Here is an 8,788-nt window from a genome sequence, read left to right on the forward strand (position 1 = left end):
GAATTCTATTGTAGACAATAACATTCCATATTCTACGCCCTCTATTGTGTTGCTATGATTAATACTTTGTATTTAAGTATGTTTTAGGGAGAAGATTAAGAAATTGTACTCGATTTATAGAATAAAAATAATGAAAATACAGCTTAAAGGGAAACAGTCGTCGGAACTGCGCCTGTGCGAGTTTCTTGTTTACAAGCAATGTATTTCGTGCACGATATCTAGATGAATCTCATAATCAAAGCTGCAGCATTTAAATTATACGATGTAGATTATGAAAGACATGTTTTAACTTTTATCAATCACTATCGTACCTTGGATATTGCCATTGGTCGTCTGGGTCCCATACGACCTTTGAGCGCAGTTCCGACGACTGTATCCCTTTAAAGGACCTGTAGCTGTACCATTAGATGAATTTTTCACAATTTAAACTTTTGTTAGCGACAGTTTGTCGTTTCTTCTCCCATAGCACATTCAGTTGAGATACGCAGTGTTTCGCTTGTCGACTCAGCCTGTACCGTATGAATTCTGGTCCAAACATAAATTCTGATGTAAACTGCACTGCACTTTCACGTATAGGTGTTGGCAAGCCAAGTTGGTGTTTCAATAAGCTTTGGCATACAAAACGAAAATAGTGGGAGAATTCGTTAACAGCTATATAACTAGTACTGTCCCTTTTAAGGTTGCTATACTAGTATAGGTATGCACATTGTCGTTTACGTAGCAAACTCGTCTAGTAGATTTAGCGTTTGATCGGCAAAAACCCACATGAAGGGACAAGTGGTCATAGTTTACGGCTGTCTCTGTACAAAGAAAGGTAGTCTAAGATCACTTGTTGATCGTGAATTCACTAATAGACTTGTTCCGTCGCTTGGCTTTTCATGGCAGCAGTTACTGGCTGGCCAACTCCACGATCTAAGCTACAGCCTACCACTTACGCGACAGTCTGCTGAAGTTGATGCCTTCAATTTACACTGTTTTGATGATTTATATACCCATAAACTTGGAGCAAGTCTAATTCACTAATTTATTATTTCACTTTTGGCATTTCTGAGTAACGCAATATGATGCATAATGTTACATGATGACGTAATAATATGTTACATGAAGACGTAAACATGTGTTACGCGACTTAGATCACATGTTAAACGATGACGTAGAACACATGTTACACGGTGACTTAGATCGTGTGTTACACGATAACTTGGATATCGAGTTACATGACGACTCAGATCATATATTATATATTACATGGTGTTTAGATTGTCTGTTACATGATCACTTAGTTCATGCGTCACATGATGACCTTGACCATGTGTTATGCACGGTGGCTTATGTGTTACATCATGACTTTTTGCTACGTTTGTCTATTTCTCACGTTTCTTCGCCTAATATATGGATGCTCTCTCACTTTCCACTCCATCGATGCGACCACCAAAGAGAGCGCGAGTCAAATTGACACAAACACTAAATACAGATTATTGCACAGTCTATTTTGATTATCGCCGGGAGCGTCCGTCGCTGGGCGAATTATACTATTGTATACTACAGCAATAATGCCCTATGCACACAAGTTCCGAAGAAAGTTCCAACAATAGGTACAGAAATACTGTTTGGTTGACGGACAAAAGAACCACAGCAACCTTTCACATGAAATTGCCTTGCGGACAAAAGTTATAAAGTCACCACACTTCATAGAGATATGCACTATTGGAGACAAATCTGGGCATAAAAGTTTACTATTTTCCTCTGTAAACGTTTTTTTTTCTTAATCTACCCACACAATAGTTTGCTAGTATTGTGGGAGTCAGACTGGTTGAAGACATCAGGCACGACCCCGGAGGTGACAAAACGTGCACAATTGGTCAAACGACGTTGCTGACTGTCGAACCCCTACGAAAGCGTAGCAAATAATGAACAATCAACATAAAGGTAGGTCAGCACGACCCTCGCAAAAATAAACATGTAAGACGTTGAGATATCGCAGTTGGATGGCAGAGAGGGTGTTTGTTTAAAGCAGAGGAGACTGTTTTGCTTCAAAATATCGTCATGTGTTCGTCATGGTCCGATGACGGCGCCAACAAGCTGTGAAATGTTGGTACCTGATAATCTTGGGGACAGTCTACTGTTCGCGATGTTGCTGCAAAGCCCCGCGGAAATAATTATAAGATTTGAACCAAACCCTTCCATACACCCTGGTACACAGGCAATCGCGTGAGTGACACTCACAGTGAGTACCTAGGTCTATCTGGGATGCAGAAAAAACCAGTCGTTTTATTTAAAGCTCTATTAAGGTAGAATGCACCTCGAAAGTGAAAGACTCAAACTTTTGCTCAAACTTTCCTCAAGGAATATTTCAACCATTCTCTTTCAAAATCACGAATAAAAATCGGGGAGGGTGTGTCACCGTGCAAATTTGGTACTAGAGAAACAAATTACCCAAGATTTAAAAATGGCCGACACCCCATGTTAGCTCTATAGATAAAAATAAAATTTTCGATTTATCGAAAAACTAAGACGGTAAAAAGTTTTCTTACACCAAAAGCTTTAAAATGAACCCCCACAAGTGGTAGATCAGAAAAGAATTGTAAAAGTTTGAGAGTGGAAATATCTGACCCGATGCGCGTTCCAGCTTAAGAGTAGACGCGCCTCGAAAGTGAAAGACTTAAACTTTTGCTTAAACTTTCCTGAACGGAACTTTCAACCATTCTCTTACCAAATCAATAATAAAAATCGGGGGTCACCGTGCAAAGTTTGGATAGCTAAACCCAACATTTTGCGATATTTGAAATTCAAAATGGACGCCATCCCTGTGTTAACTCTATAAAGGAAAGATAGAATTTCAGATTTTCGAAAAACTAAGACAAGGAAATTTTTTCTTGCTCCAAGAACCTTAAAATGAGTCCCAACAAGTGGTAGATCAGAAAAGAATTGTAGAAATTTGAGAGTCCGAATATCTGTCCCCGAGGCGCGTTCTGCCTCAACTGTAAACTGTGATGTATTTTCCAGTGCTATCGTGCAGTGCGTACACGCAGTTTCTTGTTCTTCTCCCAAATGGAGCAACTGATAAGTGCCCAGTTTGTCAATAAAGCCTGCACGTGTGTGGTGTATAATGTTATCGCTGACAACTGGATTTTAGTCCGGACTAAAATCCATGTCCGAGTCTGCAACAAGAATGCAGATCGTAGGCAAGACACTTTGTATTGCAGCGTACTTTGTGGCAAAGAATAAGGAAAACCATTGATGGAACAAGCAATAACATTTTTGTACAGCCACAGCTACTGCGCCTTTAATTTTTTCGCAAGCTGGGTTGGATTGATAACGGAAATGCAATACTTGGTTTGACGATTGATAATAAACATGAATATCAGCATGAAAGTGAAGGAGATCTAAATGTCCTTGAAAATCATATGCTTCCAATGCAGAAGGCAGTTGAGCTCACTTTACTACCACCGGAATGCCGAAAGTGTTTACTCCGAAACCAAGCAAATCTCAAGTACGCCAACAATGTTTTCTTCGGAGCTGAAAACGTGCGCGTTTGCTTTTTTTCATAAGCAGTTGATGACAAGTCCGCACGCTCTTACTGTCCCAAAATAAGACCAAACCCTCCGTTTACGCGAGGTGGAGCCAGGAGAGAAATCACACGTGTCCAGAGGGTCTTCCGTGTGGAATATCTGAGGCGAGAGAAATCTAGACCAAAAGCAAACTTTCATAGGCTTTTATTATCGATTAATTTATGGCGACATGGACGGCTAGGGTGTGTACAAAAGTAGTCTGCGTGGCCCATGGCTATTACCAGCGCCAATGGAGTTCGAGTGACTAAAATGACAGTCCCTCCATTGTGCTCAAAACGACCAGTACGTCACGTCACAACTGTTGTTTAACAGTAGCCTTGCTTTCCAAATAGCAATAAAGTCTATATGAAAATGTTGTGTATTGCAGTTGGTCAATACAAGTTTATTCTTTCTATATTTGTAGTATTTTGGATGTCTGTACCCTTACTGAGATAGTGTGGGGAGAAATGACCAATCGCTGAGAACACATTAACCTTCACACTTGCCGTTTGCATACTTGACCTTTTAAATACTTAAACAGATTTTCAATGTTACCGATACTAAGCCCGTACACGTAAACTCGTTAAAGGCTCAGTTGCTGTAACTTTTAATGATTTTTTTCACTATTTTTGTTTTAACCAGCTAGAGTTTCTTGTTGTACTTCCCGAAGCATGTTGAGATACACACAGTTGAGCTTATCAGCTCAGCCTGTACATCAGGTAGACTACATTTTTATTGTTGACAAGTGAATTCAGGTCCGGACAAGAATTCAAATGTAAAACAATACTGTTCATTTTACATGTATAGACGCTGTATTAAATCATAGGTGTTTCAATATGCTTTTGGGAGTAAAACTAGAAATTGCAATTGACATACAAAAAAAAACAGAGAAAAAAATAATCAAATGCTACCACCACGGGCCCTTTAAAATGTGTTTTTTCAGAAACGTATGAACAGGTTCGAACTTATTGTGGGATGGTGAGGGGTAGGGTTAATGAGACGTAAAAGTACAGCCCTTGACGATGTTTTGTAAATGTTTAAAACAGCCGCGATTGGAGATTAAAATCGTGTTTGTTCTCCAAGTATGATCTTGATGTAATCATGGTTCTGCCTTTTGACGGATTATTTTGCAAAAATGATTACTTTGAGCATTAAAAGCAATGAAATTGCCATGTTTGAAAAGGAAAAACATGTTGACATGAAAATGTTGACTGCACAAGAGAAGACAACTTACATGTGTATTGAAAAGAAGATTAATTGATATTCTTTTTAGAATACGCAGCATTATTTTATCACGCATAATAATAAAAATAGACAACATTTTTTACGATGCGATATGTAAGTTCTTGCCATCCGGACCAACTTGACAGATCACTGACTCAAGTGTGTTCTCTCTGACCTGTGTAAATTATACATTTTACATGTATTGGTGCAGGCTAGACTCGAGGAAATTTGGAACAATTCATACTCAATCAGAGGCTTCAGAAATCTTAAAAGTTACAGGATGTCTGATCTAACATGTCAGCGATAACAAACTTAGGCTATGTTTTCTACCATCGGCAATGTGTACATGCCATGGAATCCAGCTTATCAACACGTTCTGTAAACTGAATAAGTTGTACAGTGTATGTCTCATTACGACTTTTCACGATTTATTGTCATCAAGTTTTCTACTGATGCCCAGTAGTTCTTGCTGGACGCCTCTGTTTTCATTCTTCCCCCACTGGGCGGCTTCAGTTTTGATAAGCAAAGCAAGGTGCAAATCTGAAGCCGTATCCATGAGTTTTTGTTTGGTTGTCACGTTCTCTGTTAGCGCCCCACAAGTGATACCGATAGTCAACAAATTGCAGACTGCTCCTAATCGACAGAGGAGATCTTTCAACATGCAACCGAACAAGCCAACGTGAGCTCCATTTAATGCGCTTACACCCACTTTGATGTACTTTGAGGAGCGAGGCGTGCCTCTGGATGTAACTATTGTCCGCAAGGGATGTTCATACCAGCTTCACAGTCGGAATCAATATTTGTCAACTGTGAACGAACTGACTAGAAACCATAGCCGCTGTCTCTCCGACCAGCCACCCCTAACACCCTTCAAAAAGGTTCTCCTAGGCTTTACTGAAAGCAATACGGAGTTACCAATGCCCCAGGTCGAAAGCGTGTTTAATCTGCCCAATTTTCAACACGTACAAATGTACATTAGTCCAACCATAAGAACTTCTTCATAAGCTTATGGCAAATATTATGGGTCTATGAATCGACTGATTTTAATTTTAATCTGTAGAGCTTTGGAAGTCATAAGGACAGTCGTTGCATAAACAGTCACCTACACATGGTGGCCTATCTCAAAATTAAAGTGAGTCCATTATTACGAATAGTGTCATTAACCATGGAAAATGTATGTAAAAGTTACGCGTAAGACCCTTGTTCAATATGAAATAGTTTCCTCATTCGCAAAGCGCACAGTGGCAAAGAAATTCTGACGTGAAGATAGCATGCGCCACTGCTAATCTTCAATTTTAAGTCCACGTCTCCATCGACCACAAAGTATGGCCACAACGTGTAGGTCGGTATTGAATTTTCGGTCTGAGCGAAAGGAGCTGCTTCCCTAAGATCTCAATCCTCGAGAGCATGCATATTAAATCTTCACTAATTCTCTTCAAACTTTTGATTCTAATTTACAGAATGAACGTCGACGAAGATCGGTAAACTCTGCAGACGACATTCTTTGCCGAGGCTCACATTTTTTTGCGCTGTTTATACGTTGAACTCTAGTTGGCACTCTCTTTGACAGGCGGATTCGTGACGTCACGCACGAAGTAACCTTCAGCAAACGTTGCAAAAGCGCGCAATTTTGGTCCAGCCTGCCGCCACGGTGATTCCTTCCTAATGACGTGACAAAAACTGACAGAAATACGGTACAATATCACACTTTGAGAACCAGCAAAGTATAGGAACGTGAAATTTGTGATTCAAAGCATAATAGAGAGTAAAATGTATTTATTGCTCTATATTTGCACAGAAGCCAATATACATTTCATATCATAACAACACCAGGGAATGCGTAAAATTTTTATTGTTTGGAAAAATATTTTAATGCATTGCTTTGTGACCATTGCGCACCTGGGATTTTTTTTACTGCGCCAGTGCTATGTGAACAGTACGCACCTGGGACTATTTCACCATACGGCGAGCCAACTTCGCGATTTGATATAGCAAGATAGAAATTAAATCTACTACCACAGGGATTAGCTATATATAGATGACGGCATCAGGTGGCGAACAAAGCGTTGAAACGCAACGCGAACTCAAACGACAAGCCATTTTTGACCACGTGCAGAATTTAATTGCATATTATATTACTGAGGCGAGCCGCCCTTACCTCATAAGTGCCAAGCCAATTACGATGCGGCCGGTTAACTCGGGTGATTTAATAATGGCGGGGGGAAGGACATTTGCGCTCGATTCCACTTGTTCAAATATTGCCGCTGTTGTAGAAGAGAGATATGCGAAAGTTGTGTAGAGGAATGGGAAAGGTCTTTAGGTCATTTAGAAAACAATTATACTGTCATCCGATTTTGTCGACAAAATACCGAAGCGGTGGGAGAAGTTTTACAAAACTCAGTAAAACTTTCTTAATCATCTTGCGACAGTGAATGGCTAATCACTGCTAGTAATAGTTTTTGGACAGAAAGATACACTGTGCTGTGATGGCTTTCACATCTATTGACTATGTACTGATACAGTTACTGATCAAAACTGGGAAACCTTGCAGTGCTAAAGTTCATGAACTTGGTGCTTTGCTGATACTTAAACGCCTTCGTCTTCAAAATATATCAAAATTTGGAAAAAGCAGTAGTTATGCTTTCGAGGGAAAGTAGCAAATCGTCACCCCTTGAAATATTATTAAGGTAGTATGCGCCTCGAAAATGAAAGGCCAGAACTTTTGCAAAAACTTTCCTCAACATGACTTTCAACCATTCTCTCACCAAATCAAGGTAAAAGGGGTCACCGTGCAAAGTTTTGTTCTAGAGAAACAAATTATCTAACATTTACACCGATATTGGAAATTCACACTGGCCGCCGTGCCAGCGTCAATTCTATGGGGAGAATTTTTCTTTCTTCTCAGAAAACTAAGATAGTATCTTTCTCTTATTCCGAGAGCTTCTGAATGAGTGTGATAGATCAGAAAAGTATTTGAGAAAGTTGAGAGTCTGAATATCTGTCCCCTGGGCGAGCTCTACCTTAAAGTTGTGGAATCCGAGCAAGAAGCATTTCAAATATGACAAGTGTGGTTCATGCTGTACTCCAAGAAACCAATCTTTTCCTACTGAAGGCAAGGTGACCTTCACGTGATATGATTGCCATGGTACCGATTGAAGAAATGACGCTTTAACTTCGAGTAGCAACATGTGAAATTCAAAATGGTAACAGTTGGGTCGATTATGAAGAACATTAGGCTAGGACAACTTCGTTAACTTTGAAAACGTGGTAGTTCTGTCAAGGTTCTGATTTTAGTCTGTTCCAATGTGTATGTTATCTGATATGCAAAATTACATCATGACATATGGTATCAAAAGAACAAAATAAAAACCTCGAAAACTTACATCTTGGATGTCCATGGTTATGTGGAATTTTTCATTCAGTAAACACAAGTCTTTGCAAAAGGACGGAATGGAAAAGATTGACAATACTTTTAATAGGTGATTGAGGACGATGTTTCTTCTTGCCAACAACGTTACAACCAATATATAAATTTAATATATGTACCTATTGCATATTTAACAGTTGACATCTTGAAAATGAGAACAAAATACGCACACTTTAACGAGCAATCACTATCTTCAGACTATATAGAAATAAAACAACTTTGTCAGTTTTATATATATATATATATATATATATATATATATATATATATATTATATATATATATATATATATATACCACATATATATACCGTACTCTCTGTGCCCAAGTTCAGAGGTTGCCATAAAGCCATTATGGTGATAACCGGGAGGGCACATTGTAACATTTTGTGTATACATTTTGTGTATATATATATATATATATATATATATATATATATATATATATATATATATATATATTATATTCCGTGTTACCTCTAGATGTTTCTAGGGTCATATTGTAATGTTTCGATGGTGAGTTGCATTTCAACACAGGAGTGATTTCAAGTGTGAATTCCATCGTACAATCTCCATCCAGGTACCAG

The sequence above is a fragment of the Ptychodera flava genome, chromosome 22 (genome assembly GCF_041260155.1).
Source record: "Ptychodera flava strain L36383 chromosome 22, AS_Pfla_20210202, whole genome shotgun sequence".
NCBI lineage: Eukaryota > Metazoa > Hemichordata > Enteropneusta > Ptychoderidae > Ptychodera > Ptychodera flava.